Raw genomic sequence first — 23,056 nt, forward strand, 5'->3', positions numbered from 1 at the left:
GGTGAAGGGAGTGAGAACACATGCTCTGGGCCCAGAGGAGTCAGGCTGGGTGAGAACCCTTTATGGCTCTGCCCCTTCCTTAGCCCTTCCACGCCTCAGTTCTCTTAGGTATAAAATAGGGATAAACGTGCTACAAAACGCCTCGGGTCATTCTGAGGATGAAAGGAGTTAATGCAGGTGAAACACTTAATATAGACGTGCCATAAAGTTGAGTAACTTGCAGCTTTGACACAAATTCCAAGTGACCCTCATTAAATCAAAGTAAGACTCCCTCCGCCCCCATGTAGTTCTGTCACAGCCACCATCTAAGCCAGCACAGGTGTTGCTGGCCTTCACAAGTGGTGGCATTGCACTAGTAGTGTACTCCAACATTGCCTTATTAAAACATCGAGTCATACTTGCTAAAGTAATCAGTGGTTGTCATGTAGCAGGAGCACTGGTGCTGTGTGATACAGACATCCTACAGGACCACTTACTAGCTGAATGACCCAGAGAAGGTGATTCAAGCTCCCCGAGTTTCATTTTCTCACCTGTAAAGTAGGCGAAGAACACCTACCTTCCGTGCAGGTGATTGTGAAGATGAAATCAAAATAGTGTTTCTGAAGCTCAATGCCTGGCATGGAGGGACGCTCTGGGATGTCACTCTTACCCTTTCAAACCCAGCCCTGGTTGAAGCTTGGAATCCATTTCTCCAGTTTTTATTTAGAACACTGTGGTTTTGTTAAAACTCATGTACGTTTTGAGAAGCTTTTATTTATTTATGTTTTCCCTCCCAAACACCCATTTTCTTGAAGGGAAATGGAATTTGTCTGGTTTTGATTCATTTACACTTAACTTGTTAGTATCGTTTTGTAAGCGCCAGCCAACATCCAAGTAGCCCTCAGAACCTTGTTTTAAAAGCTGCATTTTAAAGTCTAGAAAGTTTATTTTTCTTTCTTTCTCCTTTTACAAAAAATGCTGAAAAGGAACTGGACTTTAGCACCAGTTCAAGGTTGAGTTTATTCTTAGGGTATGACTGGCTTCCAACAATTTTGGTAAAAAATGCACTTTGCCATTCCTGGTTTTAAAATTTCAGCTCAATTTAATTTATTCTTGAAAAAAGTTTTCATATTCCAAACCAAGAGAATGTGTGTTCTGTTGCTTGTTTCGCTGTATCATGAGATTGTCACCTCTTCCAGACTTTTGGTTTGCCACTTAAATGAAAAACATGAAGACCTTTGCTGCATATTTGCATGGTACTGGCTTTCTGTTGACCCCATCTTCACTGATTTGGTAGAGGGTTTGGGGTGGAAAATTGGTTAAGAAATTTCATTCATGTAGTCAGACATGAGAAATTACATATAATTATCCAGACCTATACTCAACAAGAGGAAAAACAGAAAGGAGTTGGATGCCCTCCTTGGTGTAGAGAGTTTCTCAGAGGTTTCCAGTGAGCAGACACCAACCCCACTCTCTACTGTATCATTTTACCCACCAAGCCGAATAGTAAACACAACCTGAAGACAATGCCGTTTACTCTCCATTGTGTAGTAACAGGCTTCATGGGCTATTTCTGGGCTAACAATTGTTCATTGTTCCAGCTGCTTCAAGGTTTAGAAATTGAATTTTCTCTCTGGTTCTCAGGGGAAACAAGGAGACTGAAAACCAAGAAGGAGGTAATTTCCACATGTGTAGCAGCTACTTCATTTGTTATAGGTCTTAAGTTGTGGATTTGTGTAGTTTAGGAGATAAGTTTGCAGTAGGTTAGATTTTTGTGTTGGATCAGAAAGGAAGTCTAGTCTCCTGTTGAATTTGCGTGTAGGTATTTGATTCTCAGAGAGGCTTTCTGGGCAGATTTTGTACGCCTTGACGTGAGTGCTCATTTCCAGACCAGGAAGGTGTATTTTTGATTTAATAAGAAGAGCAGTACATTCCAGTCTTCTAGTCTTCCACTTTGCTACTGTCTAGAGGCATTGCATGAAATGTCACACTGATAATTTTTTATCTCCACCTTGATTGTGAGCATTTTAAGCTGAATAAGGGAGACCCATAAGTATCAAAATCAGTTTTCTTTGCACCTGTCCCCAGATTTCCATATAGACAAAATAGCCACAGAAGATAGGGAATGAAGATGGTAAATAATCCTTGCAACTCTTCCTTGATTTAGCTAGGTAGGTAGAGCCCAGTGAGAACCTGCCTACCAAAAGCAAATTTGTCCACTCAAAGCAAAAAATGGGAATGAAACCCCCTGCCCCCTAAATACTAACAGAGGTGAGATCTCGTAAGAGTGGAATTATGTTTGTGGTTTGTTTGGCTGTTTTTTAAATTCTTTTCTGAGTGTGTGTGTGTGTGTGTGTGTGTGTGTGTGTGTGTGTCTTAACTTTTTATTTACCAAAAAGATGAATGTATATGTTTGCTTTATTAAAAATCAAACTGGTATATAGAAGTGTATAGAATGAAATGCACAAGTTTTTTCATTCATCCCCTAACCACACTCTGCTCTCTAGAGGTCACAGTTGGTTTTGTGTGTAAACTTCCAGACTTCTTTTCTGTTATGTATGTGTAATTGTCAACATTATATTGAAAGAACGGGACTCTATAGGGTACAGACAGAAAACAGTTTCCCCTTACTGTCTCTGTTAGCATGGCATGTAGGTTCATTCTAACTGTCTTGTACACATATGTATAACAATTCCTCCAGTCCTTTCAAGTCCCAAGCATAGTCCCCAGGCTCTCTGGCTCTGTGCATGTCGGAGATTCCGCCAGCTTGAGGGTATCCTCTGGCAAAAGATGCAGGTCTGCTGGGGAGAATGGAAGCTTACTCCTGGTGCGGGAGTGTGAATATAATCAAGACATTGGAAGGGTATGAGCGGAGGGCACTGACAGCATTTCTACAGGTAGGGCCCCTTTTTACATGATTGTGGCTGGTGCCCTTGCTTGTGGTCCCGAGGGAACACAGATGCAGTCTTGCTGCTGCTCTTAGAGGAGCGCAGTCTACTGCCATCCAGTGTGCTCAGGGCCTGGGCCTCCCTATGCTGCTGGATCCAGCCTCTTGTCAGTAGACGAACTTTGGTCATGGATCACTCTGTACTCTTATAGACTACAGTGTTCTGAACAAGCTCCTTGAAACTCCTGTAATTTAGGTGAAGGTAAAGGTGGAAACACCACCACACCCCAACAAATCATTCCAAAGACATTCTCTCTCAGCTTTGTCAGTTTCAGTCCTTTCTTGCCCTCGAGGTGGGTGATGGGCTAAGGGTTACAGTGGCTGCCTTCTTTGCAAGTCCTGTGGAGGTGGTCTAGCTGCCTGGTTTGGAATGTGAGAGCTCTAACCTCCTGTTGCTTTGTCCTGAGTCTCTTGGGGCCTTAGACAGAGTTAAAAAAGGATTCTCCCTTTAATATCTTGTTTTAGACCTAGAAATTTCATCCTTTTCCATAAATTGTAACATATCAGTGTTCTGCCATTGTTTTAATTGTCAATACATCTAGCAATATTTTCATGTCTGATGATGTTGAGCTGTCCCGTTTATTTTAATGGCAGCAAAATATTCCATCGGGTAGATAAGCTACAGTTTAACCATTCCCCTAATGGTATGCTGTTTCCTTATTTTGGATTTTATAAACAATACTGCTATGAATATTTTTGTATTTACATTTTTTTGCATATATATACACATGCTGTATTTCTCTAGAATAGAAGTGAAGCAAAAGGTATGAAGAGGTACCAGAAACATTTTGCTAGATACTGCTAACATGCCTCTAGGAGAGTGGTGTGAACTCTACCTTCTCCGGCCGTGCCTAAGAGTACCTGTTATCCCACAGCCTCACTAAATATTTTCATTGTTTTTAGTCTTTGCCATTTTGTGGAGCCAAGAGTGATCTCATTATTACTTTATTCTGTATTCCCTTGATTACTAATTAGGTGAGGTCTTTTCTCATGTTTGTCCATTTGTATCTTTGCTCTTTGAATTGCCCGATCACATATCATTTTCCTGTTTAGGGTTCTAAGATCTTTCCCAGCAACTTGTAGTTCTAAACAAGGGGGGAAATGGCAAAATGATAAAGGAGAGAGAGAGACTGGGAGAGAATCCTGGCCCAGCTCCACAAGGACAAGAAATGGCAGAAATTCTACCACTAAGATTTTATCACTTTTTGCCCCCCAAAACTCTTTGCAAGTCTGAATCTGAAACACAGGCTACCTTTTTCCCTCAAATTGACATACAATTTTATTAGTAAAATTTCAACCGATTTCTTATATTTGAGAACATGTACAAACTTACTTCCAGTCTTAAGCCCAAATTGTTGCATTTATGCCTTTTTGTCTCTTGGCCTTTATTTTACACATATTAAAAACTACTAAGGGCATACTGGGTTTAGAGGAACAACCAAGAGAGGTTATTTAGGAATACCTAGCAGCCATGGCAACATGCCTTTAGAAGGGGCATGTACTCTGCTAAAAAATATTCCACTTACAGGTACTGACATACATTTGCCAAAAAGCCCCAAGCTAACCCAAGAAAGAATAGACAGATGGTTTGAGGTGTGTCAGGAATAGGATTTGCAAAATAAGATTATGGTTATATTGGAAAGTAAGGAATTATTGTAAACAGATGGAACAGACTCAGTTTTTGCCATGGGGCAGAGGAGGAAAGGGGTTTTGCATTGCTGCATGTAAATTAAAGTTGGCTCACCTAGATACATAGCTCTCTGGGGTTTTATAGATTTTTGTAGTCACTGGTATAGACCACATGACTGCGCCTCCAGTTAGATTTCTTCAGATCTGAAGCAGGAAAACTGCATTCTAGGTCTAGACATCCTTGATGATGTTGGTTCTATTCTGGTTGTGTTTGGCTAATCTACCCTAATCTACATCCTTTTCTATGTGAACATAACTATCATGCTATTTGAACTGTCAGTTGAGTAGACAGTGAAGAGAGCCAGCCTGTTTGAATGTGTATTTTTGGCTGCATGAATTAGATTTACAGCAGAGGAGGGTACAGAATACTTCCATGTATGATTGGCTTATTTGCTTAGAAGACCAAATCCTAGGCCTTGAATGTATAACAAATGAGTTTGCCTCTACCACGAAATAAAAAAAAAAATCTCAAATCTCTCCAATTCAAATAAGAATTTAGAAAGATCATGCTTCTTCCTGGGAGTATTTTGTCACCTTCCAAAGAGAGAGGGGTTGTCAATGGGGATTTGCTGACAATGACATGAGAAAAAGATGGTCACAGAGAAAGACTGGAGATCTCAGAACTTGGGATGAAGCTGAGGCTCCTTTGCTTGGTTAGGAACTGTCTCCATGCAAGCAAAGGGTAGAATTTGGCCTTAAGAATATATTTCCATTCATCCTATAGTTTGACAACTGGTTCTCAATGGCAGCACCAAGCAAGTGAGGCCTCCCAATTGGCAAGGCTGATCTCTGACTAATGGGGAAAATTACCAATGAGAATTAGCAATATTGCATCGCTGATCAAAATTCTTGCACTGCCTTTCATGTAGGCAACAGAACAAGGCTTCCACAAGGGGTTGGGACTGGTCTTAACATGACCTGTTGGTCACTGAGAGGAAATATTTAACATGACTCAGACTCATTTGGAATATATTTGATTTCTTTTGATACTAAGGTTTCCAGGTGTTAGTATTATTGAGGACTCCTTTAACTCTTTTATGTGTTGAAAAATGTGCCCTCTTGTCATTCCTGGATAGATACAGTTGGCCTGTTTTGGCTCTATCATGTCCTTTATTTGTACCAGATTTTTCAACATAACACTTTTAGAGAAGTCCCTTAAATGTTAGACTAAGAAAACCAGTCCTGGCCAACTATCCCAAAGAACAGTGTTTCTGTCATAGGCTGAATTGATCCCAGGTGGATTCTATATTCTGGAGGATTAACAATTATGTAAAATGGCCTAAATATGAATTACACAATGGTGACCCTCTAGAAGACAGCTTGACCTATAGGTACATGTGTTCTCATAGCTTGAGCTTAGACACCATTTTTCTTTCGACTTTGGAGGACAGGAGATAGTCAAATTGATTTAACAATTTTCAGTTAAACTGGAGTTGGCAGATGGTATGTTTGAGAACTGATGCAGCAACTGAGGCAGTCAACTTGCCTTCCTCGTCACTGATGTCAGAAATGAGAAGTTGAGGTTCCAGGATGGAGATGACTTAGCTTCTTTATCTTGTGTTTTTAGACTGTGTTGAGAAATCCTGCTTTTATACATTTGCTGCCATGTCTTTTGGTAATAATAACAGCGCAACAGAGGAAGATGTAGTCATGGCTTCTGATCCCTCTCTAACTAGGACAGTAAATATAATGACAATAATGAAAACCCCCAGAGTGCTTCTTTATTTATTTCTTCATGGGAAGTCATAAGATTGAATGGGGCTTTTGTTTACTGCATTCCATTGGTGGAAGCTATACAAACAACATCAAACCCATGGGCTCTATCCTGGACCAGAGGCTGCATGTCTAACCCCAGGTACTAGGGTATCCTGAGCACACTGTAGGGTTAGATGAGACTACCTCCTTATTATTCTGTTTTTAAGGGATATGTGAACTGTATACTTAGAATAGATTTTTTCAGGATAGACTTCAAAATATATAGACCAAGAAATGACTAAGAATCTGGATCAGAATGAATTTCAGAAAAATGCTTTCCTTTCAATAAATCCCGTGGCAAAGTCCAAATGGCCTTCGTGAACACCTCTATAAGGTACAAGAAGCATGGAGCTTTGGAAACCCCTCCCACCCGTACACACACTTTAGCACAGGTCTGTACAGTCTGTAAATCAAGATCTCTTGAAGGCCGATTAGTTTTCGGCCAGTGGTTATCACACAAACCAGGATGCACATTAGAATTATCTGGAAACATTTTGGAGGGGGGAAGACCAATGTCTCTGACCCTGTCCCAGACTAATTAAATCAGAATCTCAGGGCACTGAATTTTTTTTTAAGTTCTCCAACTGATTTTAACATGTGGTCAGGTTTGAGAACTATTTTCTTGGGTAGTAGTTTGCTGAGATGGTTACCTTACACGCCCGTCTCTCTTCCAGGTTTATTAGAATTTTTCATTAGACTCTAGTCTCTTTGAGGGCAGGAGCTGCCATACATCGCTTTTGGTTTTCCAGAGCATCATCTAGCTTTCAAGGAATAATTGTTTTTTTGAAAGGCTTTGCACCAGAAAGGGCATCCAGTTCTAGTGTTGGCTCTTTCATTCATTAGCTGGGTGACCCAAGGGTAGACTAGCCAGATAAAATACAGGATGCCCACTTAAATTTAAATTTTAGATGAACAATGAATAGTTGTTTGTTTGTTTTTTAACAATGAATAGTTTTGTAGTAGTCATATTTTCCATGCAGAGTTTGCATATGTATGTTTATTAGCTAAATCTGGCAACCCACGCGTGTCTTCTTGGCTTTAGGTTATTTATCCTTAAAATGAGGAATGCACACTTCAGAGATTAAACAATTTCATTTGAAAGAAAAATTTTTTTTAAGAAATCAAAATCACTTTTAAATATGATCAATTTAAATTTCAGTGCAGCAAATTCTTTCTTTCCATTTAGAATTCATAAAACAAGTCCTTAAGTGGTGGTGTGTCTGGGTACATTCCACGGTGACCAGATTGGCAGACACAATGGTTATTATAAAAGTGCTTCTTTTTCTTCATTAATGATGTTTATTTGGATTTTAGGGGACTCTTGCAGGTTGTTTAACACCAAAATGTGGTCTTCTCAGTTTCTATAAAGATGGGCGATATTTGATTTTGAAAAGCCCCTTTCTCATCAGTTAGTTTCTTAATTTCAAAACACATGGGGGGGGGTCTCTAGTCCACTTAGTTGAGAGCATTTTTTTCCATAAGCAAATGAAAATTTTTTTATCTTTCATACCTGCACTTAATATTATTGTGTATTTATTTTGTGTTTCTGCATTTGTGTATGTGAAATTTTGTCATATTTCATCAGATGCTGCAACATGCAGCAACTTTGTAGTTCTAACACTTTATTATACAATATTTATTATATAGTATTTGCACAGTTGTCCAATGTAAAGATGAAAGAAATGGAGTTTGCATTCTAAGGCAATTTCTGTAAATTGAGGAATCATTAAAATTTGAACTTCCAAATGAATTTTTCCATGTCTTAAACTTCATGGAATGGAATAAGTCAGATGTCCAGGAAGGTAACTGGCAGTATTGTTTTCAAAACAATTCCAACTTTTGTGAGGCAAAGACATTCCTAGTTTCACCCAACATTAATATAATAACACAGGGTCAGGAAAGCATTCATTGCCTGGTGGAGGTACCAGAGGACAATTTGAGGAGTTTTCAGACCAAGGTGAATTTTACAATATTGGTCAACATTAAAAATAGGAGAAATATTTTTAAAACACTGTTGTAATATCTAAAAGAATGCCATTTTCTGTTATTTTAATGGCAAGGTCAAATGGAAAATAGAGGTCATTGAACCTACCAGATTGGAATTCCTTTCCTGTTCTCCAATGTCTCTTCCCTCCTTCACATAGAGTCAGTTAGGGAGCTCGCACTTTCTAATTACTCCCCTAATTCCGATTGGGGTCCTTGGTGAACTATTTATATCCCACCTTCCTCCTTTCACTTTCCCCTCCCTGCTGTTCCTTGGGACCAGACACCACAGTAGACTGGGACAAATCCTTCTCCTGTGGCTGGTCAACAAGCCTTTCAAAAAGGTTCTGTTCCTTGCTGTTTGTTTCCATTTTAGTACCTGTACTTCTAACAAATTCTACTCCCAAAAAGCACTCTTATGCAACACTATGTGCTAAGACTTCTGCCAAATATTTTATATTCATGATCTCATTTAATCTTCAGAACAATCTTATGAAATAGGCATAATTACCTTCAATTAACAGATGAGAAATCTGAGGTCTATAGAAGTTAAACACCTGCCCCAAGGCCACATGGGTGTTGAGTGGCACTGGTAGAATATGAGCCCAGGGCTCTGAAGTTCTTGACCACTGTGTTATAGTAAGATTCTAGTTCAATAATAAAAGTAACATCATTTATTAAATAATAATGATTATTTTTATAGCAACACTTTCCGAGTACTTACTGTGTGTCAGCTATTGTGCTACGTGCTTTCTTGATCATCTCATTTGTACCAGGGTTGAGTAGGATTATATCTATTCTACAGATAGGAGAGTGAGTCTCAAAGTATAACCTTTTTAAAATCACACAGCTGTAAAGAACACAGCTGTAAAGAAGCAGACCCGGGAACCCAAACCAGAAGTATTTATCTCAGACCCTCATGCTCTTCTCTCTTCATCCCTTCTCTTTGGGAATTTTCTAGCTATTGCCAGTTACAGTCTAGAAGGGTTTTAATACAAAAGGCTCTTGCTCCATCACTGGCCTTCTGTCTGCCCTCTTCCTTCCCTTACTACTCCGAGGCTGGAGTGGAGCCTTTGCCGAGGTATCTGCATGCCCTGTTGAATGTGGCACCAATGCTGCCTGTCCTGAAATAAACTTGGATTGGATATCCAAGATGGCATTAGCTGCCCTTGAAATAAAGCAACCTTTCCCTTGAGCTCCTTGAGCAAGGTCATTATTATCAATGAAGACGTGCAAGGTGCTAAAAGAAAAATGCTCAGCCTTACTGGACCTGATGTTAATGACACAGGTAAAACTTTCCTGTGGAAACGTCAAGTGAAAGATTTGATCCTAAAGAAAAGGAATCTGGTCTTCACAAAAGGAAAGTGGTTTAACAAGTAGCATCTAAAGACATTATGGATTTTTCGAACTTGGTTGGTAAAGATGGGACATTTAGGAGAAGATATAGGGTATGGAGAACATGTGTTCTGGTTTATCTCAACATAATTAATAATTAGCATCCCAGTTCAACATCAAATGTGTCCTGGTTTGGGTGATGAATTATATGGTTGCCCTACATTCTTATGCAACATTCTTATGCAATCTTTTGTGAAGACCTGATTCCTGTTCTTCAGGATCAAATCTTTCACTTGATGTTTCCACAGGAAAGTTTTAAGAAGTGAAAACAAAATGCTATGTGTTTCTTCATTCATTCATTTCTGCATTCAGCCAGTATTTATTGAGTGCCTATCTACTCTGTACCAGCCAGTGTGCTAGGGAAGTAATGCATATAAAGTGCCTGTCCTCACTGGAGATTAGTATCTAGTAGGGGTGACCAACAAGTAACACGCAAACTAAGATGTACATATATTTTTGTAAGTTGTGATAAGAATTGTGAAGGAAATAGCTGTGAAAAAGAAGAGTGGCAGGAGTGTTCACTTGGGGTGAAGTCTAAATGTGGGGAACTTGGAAGACGAAGCAAAGCCAGCCATGGGTTATGAGTGTGGGGATCAGACTGGGGGTCAGACTGGAAAACCTGCATGAAGCTCTTGAGGTGGAATAGAGCTAAGTTTGTTTCAGGATTGAAAGGATTGAAAGTTCGTGTCCAATTGAGGGAATGAGGGGAGGTTTCAGGGAGAAAGGAGAAGGAGGCTTGTTAGTAGAGTCTCAAAAGGTGATTAGGGTATTCCACTGAGAAAGGAGCAGCATGAACCAGGTCCAGGGGGGTTTGTTGAGCAGCAAGTGTGTTACTTGGACTGGTGTGTGAGATCCTATGAAAAAGCACTGGGAGAATATACTGGATGTTGGGCTGTGGCTGGAGCGTGAAGTTGCAACATGTAGTTTTCAGTTTGAGGCTTCGTAATAGATGGCCTGGATTTGAAGTTACGCCTACAAGAAGTCCTAATTCCTGTTACCAGCTTTTTATGCTCATACACTGACTGGTTAATTCACAATTTTATTTTTAATTTATTGGGGTGACAATTGTTAGTAAAATTACATAGATTTCAGGTGTATAATTCTGTATTACATCATCTATAAATACCACTGTCGTTCACCACCCAGAGTCAGTTCTCCTTCTATCACCATATATTTGATTTTAACAATTAAAAGAACTAATCTGCTGAGTTTATGATGGAAACCAGTAGGTTTTCCCAGATGGAAGAAATGTCCGTTTCATCTACAATTTGAGGTCAGAGTGCAGGATCATGGGGGACATGCCAATGTGTAGTCTACTTTCAGGACCGTAATTTTAGTTTGGGCTTCCTTTGACATATGAGAAAAATACTGTTTTGCAGGTGCTCAGTCCTGATGCTCCCTCTCCCTCCATCTACTCCCTTCTCCCGCAGTCTCATCCTCAAATTGCATGGGGATTTTTGAACGAAATTTCTGATAAATAGGCTGTCAGAGAGCTTTACAGCTTCACTTCAGATATGTACATGTAGTACTGGACTAAATAAATTGGATTAAAATACCAATTTATTGCATAGGGCTGGCTGATATTTAGGAAGACATGAGAGTAATTTACAATTAATCTGAAGTATGATAGAGCTAATGATTTACTCCTTCCCTTCCCATTTATTGGGCCCCCCACTAACACATAGGGTGCTTTATTGCCAACCCCAAAAGGGACTTCTCCCTCTAGGCAGAAGGGGCCCTGTTCCAGCACGCACAGTGGACAAAAGGAGTGCGAGCTGGACCTCAGCCTCCAGTCACCCTTTTGCCTGGGTGCTATTGTGCAGTGAACAGCCCATACAGCCGCCCACTGCTGTGGTTCCAAACATGCAGAATATCTTGGCTTCTAGCAGAGTGTAGCAATAGGCCTGATCTACCCGGCAAAAGAATGAAATTTCTAGATATCAGTAAAAGTTCTAATTTTTAGAACTTTAACATTTTGGTTTGGGTTTCTTGGATCACACTTGACTTGTTCTTTGACCTCATTGATACTTTTCTCGTAGGGGAAATGTTTACATATTTCTTCCCAAGGCCATATTTTCAAAGACCACACTAAATTGGAGAAATAAGCAGTAAACTTTATTCAGCTCACAATAATCCCCTTTACATTTTATCCATGTGAATAAAGCTATTGGGGAATGTCCATTCCTGGAAACCCTTTAGAAAAGCAAAAGTTTTCCAATCCTGTGTTTTGGTAGATAATTCTTGACCAGTCCTCATCCCATGCGAAGCACAAAATAGAAGAACTCATCAGTCTGTTCCGAGCTACCACTCTCTCGACAGGATGTTCAACTTATCTAATTCCAATAGAAAGTCATTCAGTGATCTCTACAGCTGAACGCACCTTTCCTTCAAATCACGCTCAGTGCATAGCAAAGTATTCAAGCAATGTGCAACTAAAGAACCCCTCATCTGATTTCTCTCTGGGCTCTCATGGGAATGGATTTGACTCTAAGATACAAGGAAAACTGTGGCACCAAAGTAGCATTCTGATTGCCCATTATACTTGGATCTGTAGAGACTTGTAAGACAGAAGTGAGGGTATTATCACTTCTGACCCAGGCTTATACATAGTAGCCTAAAACCCCAGGCAGGGATGTTACAGAGTAGGATGACTGCAGTTTTGTAGGTGCTTTCAGTCACTCTAATTTTGGACACATATCTTACAACATACAGGAGACATGTAGCAATCAGTGCCCTGGCTGCCATGTCTCCTGGCTTAATGACAGCAATGTACGTCCACAGCGCAAGTGTCTTGAATTATTCCTATAGCAGTGTCTACATGCTGGTCCGCCTCGGGTTTCTAGGCAGTTCAGCCCAGAGATGTACTGATATAATGTGTAGTAATTACCACTTGGATTCCGTTGTCCTACCAGTAGATTCATGTAAACTCCTTGGAGTGCTCAATCAAATTATCTAGGAGTCCTATACCTCAATTTTAATCCATTGTTTTTCAGATTGTAGGTTGCAGCCCATTAAGGGATTTGAAGTCAATTTATGGGTTATTACCAGTGTTTTGGGGAGAAATTATATTAAACAGAATAGAAGAGAGTAATACATACCGAAGTAGATGGCACATAAGAAGGTTAGTATTGTTGCTCGAAATTTTCTTTATATTCCATCCAAGACATGTTATTCTATCTCTGATATATATATTTTCCATTATTTCATTGTAAATCTCTGAAATCAGGATGAATTTTATTAGACAACATTTTATTTTATTTTTTCTCAGTGGTAAAAGTATGGTGTATCTTGCAATTGATGACAACTTAGATTTGGTGTATGTATGTATTGGCTTTCCATGTAGAATATATTTGTTTTTGTGGGTCATGGCTGGAAGAGCTTGAAGCGCACTGATTTAACCCACGCTTTCCAAGTTGCCTTCTCTGCTGGAGGTTGGATGGTTGGTCTCTTACTGTCTGGAGACTTTATGCAGAATATCTGAGCCTCCAATGTTATCCCATTTTCAGATGGGGAACGGCTGGCCACCCTCCACAGGGAAGTATTCATTCAAAAACTGGTCATCTCTCTGTTGTCTCTCTTTGGATGTTGAAGATAATTGAGCCAGGATGGCAATAGTGTCAAGATCTTGGGTAATGCGGCTTCTCTGGTCCGAGCCTCCTTCATATCAAATGACCTGACCCTTTGGTTCATGTGGTGGTGCTGGGGCTCTCTTCCTCTTCTTACAAGGCAACTAGACCTAGGGGATGAGGGACTTACCTATATGACCTCACTTAACCTCCTAAAGTCCCTATCTCCAAATAGAATCAGTCACATTGGGGTTTAAAGCTTCAACTTATGAATTTGGGGGAGGGACACAATTAATTCTATAGCAGTTATTAAACCTCCCTAAAATCTTCTTTCCTTATCGTTAAATGAGGATAATAATACTTGTCTAGCTGGATGAGTGGGAGGACTGAAAGGTTATATGGCACTCAAAGGTATCTGATGTTTGTTTTCTTTTGTTTTTTAACCTTATTGTTTTGGAGAGAAAAATATTGAAAGTGAGGAATGTCATGACTCCATGGTAATATGTGATCTTATTGATGGAAAAGCCAGAAGGTCCCGTAGAATTTGAATAACTTGTCCAAGGTCACATATTAAGTGAGTTACAGAAACTGGACTGAACTCTAGATCTCAAGAATATGTGGTCTTTGTTATATGACATCGTCTGACTTATCTTGCTCAGGGTTGACATGAGTGGGTGAACTGCTCAGCAGGCTTAGATTTGTCTTGGGTATTTAACAGCAGTGCCGCCCCCAGACACATGCCGGCATTATGGGCTGAGTGGAACGCTATGTGCCCTGTGTAAAGCTATCTTTTCATTGGATTAGTGAGCTGGTGTGGCCTCTTTAGCTATGCACAGGTCTGGCCTCAGAGTGTCTAGTTTCAGAAGAGCATGACTGGCCAGCACGCAGGTCAGGGAGAAAAGGTTCTGCAGGGGTCACCAGGGTCCTTGGGGAGAAGTGATCGTGCTTCTTACTGGGCAGGAGGCTCTGCACCAACTGCGTTGTAAAGTGTACCAGCTCAGGCAGCTGAAATAATTTGCCCTCTCAGGGATTTGGGTTTTGAGGGGCAATATCTGTGATTGAATGACTCTCTCCAACTGAACTCCACATGGCTCCAGTTACACCGATCATTCCAGCCTGCATGAACATTCTCTCTCTAGGCTGGGTACATAATCCCAGGTCTGGCTGGTGAGCTGGTGGAGAATGTGCTTTTTCCCAATGGGTAGGATTAAAGGGTCAATGGCTGGGTCCCGTTGTCCTCAAAGATTTCTCCTATCACGTGACTCTGTGCCTGAACTCCCACTATTAGCGACAAATTCCTTTGTGTGTGGAAGGCTTTGGGGTCATTATCATCCCTCTTTGATACTTCAGAACCATTACATAGGATGAGAGGGAGCTGAGCTATGTGTCTCGGTTATAAGGCAGCTGACCCCGTGATGGGGTGACAGAGCAGACGAGAAATAGTGTTGCTGACTGTTAACCTACCATAAGTTTATCCAACACTCTTGATTTATAGTCAAGGAAACCAGAGTAAAAAGACTTGTCTGGGGTCACACAACTGGTTAGGGCAGAGCCAAGTCAGATAGCCAGACTTCTGACCTCTCCTTCTGTCCTACTTTTTAAAAAAATTATTATTATTATTATAAGCAATGATGAAGAAAACAGATCAGCTGCAGAAGGGCGAGCCCCGGAATACAGGCAATGGGAAGGAGACCAAACACAAACTCTAACTGCCTCCCAGCTGTGCCTAACGCTAGTTCTGGTGTCAGCACTTGCGCAGGAAATCCCCTCTTATAAACAGAGTCATATTCCAAAAGTTCATTCATATGTTTATTTCTTGAATCACGGGGCTTGTTTTCCCATGGAAATAATAGTTTGAATGTTTTAAATGGTGAATTATGTTTCCCGAGATCTATCTACAAAAACCTTAATTCAGGGAGTACCTAAAGTGTAGTATTAATAGGAGTATTTCAATTAATCCTACCCAACACTTATTACACATTACATCTGTGGGACTATAATGTAGTATAATGAATTTTAGATTAGGTAGGAAGAAAGACATCTCCACCACAGGGCAGGAGTGGCTCTTCTAGAACAGAATCAGGGGGATAGCACAGGGCATGGATTAGGAAAAGTGAGTAGGAGGGCAACCACCCTCTCTGAGCCTCAGCCTTAAAGTAAGAAGAATAAGAATAATTTTGCCCTGCCCACTTCGTAGGCTTGAGTGAAGGACTGAGTGAGACAGTAGATGAGACAGTGCTTTGAAAAAATAATAAAGAAAATAATTTGTCTGAGTAAAATAAGCCTTTCTAGGGTCACACTCCCTAGATATTTTGATGGGGTAGCTAAGGAGAGATACTGGGGTGGTGGTGGTGCTGTGGTGCTGTGTTCAGGCCTCAATTAGTAGTAGAAATAATGATTATAACAACAGTAGTTACGGTAAACTAATAGTTACAGCAAGCTTTTTAGGTGCCAGGCATGGTCCTGGGTGCTTTATGATATTAATTTATCAAACCCATTGTAATGGTTAATTATATTAACTTGGCTGGGTCACAGTACCCAGATATTTGATCATACACTAGTCTAGATATTGCTGTGAAGATATGTTTTAGGTAAGGCAGAGTACCCTTCTCTCTCTTTCTCTCTCTCTCTCTCTCTCTCTCTCTCTCTCTCTCTCTCTCACACACACACACACACACACACACACACACACACACACACATTCTGTTTCTCTGGAGGACCTTTTCTAATACACCCACTCAACAGGGAAAGAAGCTAAAACACGGCACATTCTTAAGTAAGCAGTATGGCAGAGACTAGATAGTTGTTCATGAAACCATTTTTCTTTTCTCTCTGGAAACTCAGACTATATTCCCCAGCTTCCCTTACAGATAGGTGAGACCATGTAACTGACTGCCAGTCCATGGGCTAGTGGGTGAGAGTGATATACATACCTCCAGACCATGATCACTCTTCCCTGACTCCTGACTCCAAGGCCCCAGGTGATGGAAGGAACCTCAGTCCCTGAATGACTGCATGGAGCAGAGACTTGGCCACAAGCACGCTGTACAGTGACCTGAGTGATCAGTAACCTTGTATTATGTTTAGTCTCTGATATTTAGGGGTTTACGTTGTTAATTATAGTCCTTTCCCTGATGAATACAGTCATTGAGATAGATTTAAATCCAGGCCATCAGGCTCCAGAATCCGAATGCTTCATCTCTGTATTGCTCAAAAATCCTTTGCATTTATTAAGCAAGAGCTCAGAGTAGGAAATGTCTCCTTTACTTTTTCTTGTTTGCTCCTGAAAACCAAGGGTGCCTCAGAGGTACAGAGCCCCACATCCTGGAGTGAAATGCTAGACACCATATTCTAGGGTGCCCGAAGAGGAAAGTGAAAGCCCTCGGTATGAAGGGGAGGGAGAGGAGGAAGACAGGCACAAAGAAGGCCCTTGATCTGTTTCCCAATTTTCCTGGATGTGGCCTTTGTCTTTCTGGCTCTTCACTAACAAATAAGTGTAGTCTGTTTATGCTGGAGTAGACTGTGGAAATACACAGCATGTTCTACCCAGTGCCAGCCATCCCTCACTCCGCAGTGCTTTCTCCAAGCTGAGTTCAACAAAGGAGGAAAGAACTGCCACAACACTCCTCAAGGAAGCTGGCGCAAAAGTGTTTTTCCACATAAAGGTTGCTGTCTATAAACGAAATCAAGGTTCAGGGGCAAATGGGGCTGCTTTGTTTTTCTTTTTCTGTGTGATTGGGACTGCTTATCCCCTCTTATCTAGGCCAATCACCCTGTCTATCGTGAAGCAGTTACACTCCTTGGATTTGTCTAGATTCAGAAAACCCTAGGTTGAAAGGTAATAGATTGGGTTTTTGTAACCAGATGAAAATGCGCTGACCAAGTCTTTTTACCCCATAGTACAAATAAATTCCTGGGAGGAAATATTGGATCAGAAGGGGCATGTAGATATGGATATGCTTCCATTGAAGCCAATCCAAAAACCCATTCCATGTCAGCTTTTGTACTGAAAGGTCACCTTGCATACAAGCTCAGGTGCAAAATCTGAACCTTGAGGCATATGTTGTCCAGCTGAGTCTGTGAGAAGAATTTGTTTGGTTTAGGAAAACATGAAGTTAAATATAGTATAACAACTATGTGAGGTCAAAAGACTTTTTAACATATTTTTTCACTTTTCAACTAGTGTTAGTTTATTTAACTTCAGCTTCTGTCTAGTCCATTCTTTTCAAAAAAAAAAAATTAAAATAGGTCATTGTTAAAATTGACCAGTTAATTTATTTTTGCCATATAGACCACTGACCACCTTTGTTTGAATAAAACAATGGTTGATTTCCTTTGGTTTGGTAGAAATCAAGTATTTCAAACCAGCATGCCAGATTTGGGAGGGTGGGGGATATGTGGTTTGAAAATCTTTCTATATATCTCTGATTTGTCTTACTCTACCATAGTTCCCTTTCCATGAGAATCCCTGTTTTGTGGTGGATTGCTGGACATTTATTGGAGCTTGAGACAATCAGGTTTCTTGATTGCTAGCAACAGAAGCAGACTTTGGCTAATGTCAGGTAAATGGAGTTTTATTTATTTATACTAGAAGTCATCAGATTTAATGAGCATCTGGGAGACCAAGCTTGGGAATGATGGGAACCAAGGAAACACCATAGGCCTGGGAAGCAGGAAGTGGGAAATACGGCAACTGTCTCTGTCTCCTAGCAAGAACTGAGTGGCTGGGACATTACCACCATTGCGGCCTCTGCAATTAAGAGGACCACCAGGTGTTCCCTACCTATGGTAGGCAGAATTCTACAAAGGCCCCAAGATATCCATACCCTGGTTATTCAATAGAACACTAATCTAGGTACTGATATGAAAGGATTTTGTACGTATTAAGTCCAAAGTCAGTTGACTTTAAGATATGGAGGTCATCGGGAGGGGCACAATCTAATTATATGAGCACTTTGAAGCAGAAGGGGAAGTTAGAGAGATTTGAAGCATCAAAAGGATGCTATGTGCCATTGCTGGCTTTGAAGATGGAGGGAGCCATATGCCAGGACCACAAAATGGCTACAAGTTGCTGAGAGCAACCCCCAGCCAACAGCCAAAACCAAAGCAAGGAACTCAGTCCTACAACTGTGAGGAATTTTACTAATAGTAATAAGCTTGGAGGAGGTGTGTCAGATGAGAACATGGATGACCAACATCTTGTAGATTCTGTATTAGTCAGGGTTCTCCAGAGAACTAGAACCAATAGAAATAAAACAGAGAGAGAGAGAGAGAGAGAGAGAGAGAGAGAGAGAGAGAGAGAGAGAGAGAGAGAGAGAGAGAGAGAGATTTGTTATAGGAATTGGTTTACATGATTATAAGGCTGATAAATCCCATGTTCTTCCATCTGCAAGCTGGAGAACTAGGAAAGCCAGTGGTGTAATTCAGTCTAAGTCCAAAGGCCTAAGGATTGGGGAGCCAATAGTGTAAGTCCTAGTTCAAGTCTGAAAGCCTGAGAACCAGGAGAACTGATGTCCAAGGGCAGGAGAAGATGGGAGTCTTAGCTCAAGCAGAGAGCAGATTGGCTCTTCCTCCAACTATTTGTTCTCGTTGGGCCCTCATTTGGTTGATGCTCACCTACAATGATGAGAGCCATCTTCTTTACTCAGTCTACTGATTCAGACGCTAATCTCTTCCAGAAACACCCAGAAATAATCTTTTACCATCTATGTGGGCATCTCTTAGCCCAGTCAAGTTGAAGCATAAAATTAACCATCACAGATTCTGAGCAAAGAACCCAGCCACAACATCCCAGAATTCTGACCTCATGCAGACGTATAAGCAACTCAGTGCATGTTGTTTTAAGATGCTGTTTGTAGTCATTTGCCACATAGCATTCGGTAACTAATACACTGTGTCCTCTGTCACTTGGGAGTTATAAAGTCTGGGAGACAGTATCCCTCCCACTGAGTGAGCTTAGGCCATGTGCAGCCCCTGGCTGTGCTCTTGAGCAGGTATTGTATGGATCTTTGTGCTTGGAAGGTAGGGTCTAAGAATTACCTCCTGCCATGGCTGCACACACTGGAAAAGAACCGATTTCCCAAAACGAAATCAGTTGTGTTACAAAAAGGGATGGTATCCTGGTAAATGTTCTGCTGTACCTCCTGCTCAAGCCGCCTGTGGCTGCCTTATGGCCAGGTACTAATCACACCTAAGTTCCTAACACCTCCCTTGTTATTTGCAGACTTTCGTGTAAAAATGTGGATTAACATGTTGTGTCCAGAGTACCCAGGGCTATAATTTTGGGAGTCTGGACAAGTGGATTTTAGTCCTGCGTTTTCTGCTGTGTCACTTTGGGCAATCACTGATACCCCATAGGGTTAAGTTGCCTCTCTGAAAACTGGAGGACTGTGATGAATGAAAACAGTAGTCTCATCTAACTGATTATCTGTCTTAAATTCACTCGTTCATTCAATCATCATTGAAAGTTGATATGTGTCAGGTTCTAAGCATATACCAATGAGCAAGGATGGCATGACCCCTGAAGTACAAGCTCAATATTACTCTCCAAAGAAGTAATATTTAAGTGGGACTTGGGGACCTCATACTGAGTCTACTATGAGATTATGAACAATGGGGTGATCGCCAGGATGTTGAGCCAATATAGTTGGGCATAGTTTAGATGTGACCCATGGGCTCTATCTATCTAGCCTGCTGCCTGTCTGTTTTTGTATGGCTCTTAAGCTAAGAATTGTTTTCACATTTTAAATGGTGTACTCGTTTTCTAGGGCTGTGAAAATAAAGTACTACAAACGGAGTAGCTTAAACAACAGATTTATTGTCTCAAGGTTATGGAGGCTAAGTCTGAAATCAAGGTGTCAGCAGGGTTTGTTTCTCCTGAGGCCCGTGAAGGAGAATCTGTTCATGTCTTACTCCTAGCTTATGGTAGCCGTAGGCATTCCTTGGTTTAGGGGGTGCCAGTCTCCTGTGTCTCACATTATCTTCCCTTTGTGTTTCTCTCTCTATCCAGATTTCCCCTTTTTACAAGTACACGAGTCACTTTGAATTAGGGCCCACCCTAATGATCTCATCTTAAACTTGATTATCTCTACGAAGACTCTATTTCCAAACAAGGGTACCTTCTGAGGTACTACAGATTAGGGCATCAGTGTATCTTCTCTGGGGGGTGGTGGGAGGGCAAGATACAATTTAACCCATAACAAATAGCTACATTTTAAATAGTTACATAAGTACTGACATAATATCCTCAAATTTTGCCTATTGGTCTACAAAGCACAAAATATTTGTCATCTAGCTCTTTAGTAAAGAGTATATGAACTTTGATCTAGATCAGTAGCTCTCGAATTTTAAGAAGCATCTGCCACTTTGATGGCCTTACTTCCAGAGTTTCAAGAATTTGCAAGTAATGGTGATGCTGATAGTTTGGGACAGTGGTTTCCAAATTTGGGTCCTTGGATGTGCCACATCATTTAGGGAACTTGACGGTACAGACTCCTTGCGCTCCAGACTTAGTCAGTCAGAATTTCCAGGGGCGAGGCCAGAGATGATTCTAGTATACAGCCAGGTGTGGGAACTACTGGCCTCATTTAATTATCTTGGTCAAGAACAGTAACCGACTGACTGGATTATTCCTTTCTGATTGCATTGGTCACTTGGGCCTCATCTGTCTGTGAGAGATCAGAGCAATTGGGGAATCCTGTTCTTCTTGTCAAGACTTGTGTTGAAGGAAAACATCATCAAGAAATGTATGGTCTAGACTCTTCGAAGGTCAGAGATCTTTGTTTAGGTTGTTTCATAAATATTATTGTCATTAAGTGGCTTGTCAGCAGCTCTTGGTAAGAAAAAGACGTATTGACTGCAAACTCAGTTGGAGCCAGCAGCAATATGGAATATCTGCTGAGAGACCTCAGGCCTTTTGCGTGGTTTGGAGAGCTGTTCACTGTTCAGACCACAGAAGGTAACAGTCCTGTGTCCTGGACCCCATGGGCTGTGTTTCCTGGTCAATTAAGCAAAGCTTAAGAGAAACATTGACACACTGGAATATTTTCAGGGAAGAGAAATGAGGGATCTAGAAATTATGTCTGTGGAAGAAGGATCGAAAAAGGGCTTATAAAATGGTGGCCTGCAGGCCCAATCCATAAACACATGCTTAGCGCTCGTAGTGGTTAAAGTTTTTTTGTTTTTGTTTTTTTGATTATTTCCTTTGGGCAAAGCACATACTCTGGCCTGTTTCACAACTTCTCCACTTCCTATTTCTTTATACCAGCCCCATTCACAGAGATTTGTTATCTCCTTGTTCTCTGGGCTTTGCAGTTTGAAAAACTCTCAGAAGGAATCAAGACATGTGGTCAAGTTACAGATGACTAAGGAGAGAATATGAGCTATTTAAAAATATCTAAAGATGTGCACTCATGTTTCCAGTGTCCCTTGAGTGCCTGTGAAGTGCCAGTTTCAGTGCCAGGTGCTGGGGTACAGCCACAACTAAGACAGAGCGGTGTGACCCCTCTTAGAGCTAACATTCTCTCGTAAAAGAGTTGCAAATTGTGGTAAGCACTTTGAAGGAAGCAGGAAGGGTCTACGTAGAGAACAATAAGGAACATCTGAGTTTGGATGGTGTAGTCAGGAAGTCTCTGGGCACTGCAAACGTGGGGGAAGTCCTGCCCTGGACATGGTTCAATATATATATTTTTAATGATACTAGAGAGTGTAACCCAGATCACTTCAAATCCCGTTCCTTCGGAAGAAGAGCATTCATCTTGGTTTTCTTCCAAGGACTAAGTAAGGAATACTCGGGGTACTTCAAGGGGAGATTTTATTTCATCATAAGAAAGGACTTTCCAATTTGAGCTCTCCATCTGTACATTAATGGACCTTGTAAGGCAATGGAACTTCAAGACAATGGAAATGATAGAGCGAACCACAGATTCTCAGCAGGTAGAGTTGTGAAGGAGGTTGCGTGAGAGGGTTTCCTCATCTCCAAAGAGATCCCTTGCAATTCTTAGCTTCACTGAAGTGATATGATAACAACAGGGTAAAACCAGAGAAATCCTATTTTGGGCCCAGATTATACATAATTTTGAATAGAATTATCCTCAAATTTCATAGGCAGACATAAGGAAGTAGATATGCCTGGTTCCACAGAGAACAGAGTACTTAGACTGTACAAATAGGTCCCTGACATGGAAAAACCCTGAGGAACTAAACTGATGTTTAGAAAATTGATCTGAACCAGTCAATCCATTGTTACTAAAATTATGTTCTTCCAAAGGAATGGGATTTGAAGTGATCTGGGGTTACAGTCTCTAGTATCATTAAAAAATATATATTGAACCATGTCCAGATTATGGATAACCAGGTAGCTATTCTGAGCCCTGTTGTTGTTTCCCTGTTTATTAATTTTGTGGTTGTTAAGGAGCCAACCTAGAATCAGAACTCAGGAGCCATCAAATGAGGGAGGATATGGTGGTCCATTAATTCAGAAAACATCCGCTGAGTTTCAAGCATTCAGTAAAGGTAACACTGGGGTTGGTTGCTCCGCAAAATGAGCACCTCCTTCCTGACTACTTCACCTCCTGCCTGCTTCTACCACCTTCCTGAGGTTGTCTTCTCTCCATTAGTCATAATTATAGCAACTAATTATGAGAGTTGCCTATGTGCCAGGCACTAAGTGCTTCCCTTAGTTATCTTCTTTAATGTTCATAACAATCCTTTCTCCATTTTACTGGTGAAGAAATCAAGGCAC

This window comes from Rhinolophus ferrumequinum, chromosome 7 (genome assembly GCF_004115265.2).
Source record: "Rhinolophus ferrumequinum isolate MPI-CBG mRhiFer1 chromosome 7, mRhiFer1_v1.p, whole genome shotgun sequence".
Classification (NCBI taxonomy): domain Eukaryota; kingdom Metazoa; phylum Chordata; class Mammalia; order Chiroptera; family Rhinolophidae; genus Rhinolophus; species Rhinolophus ferrumequinum.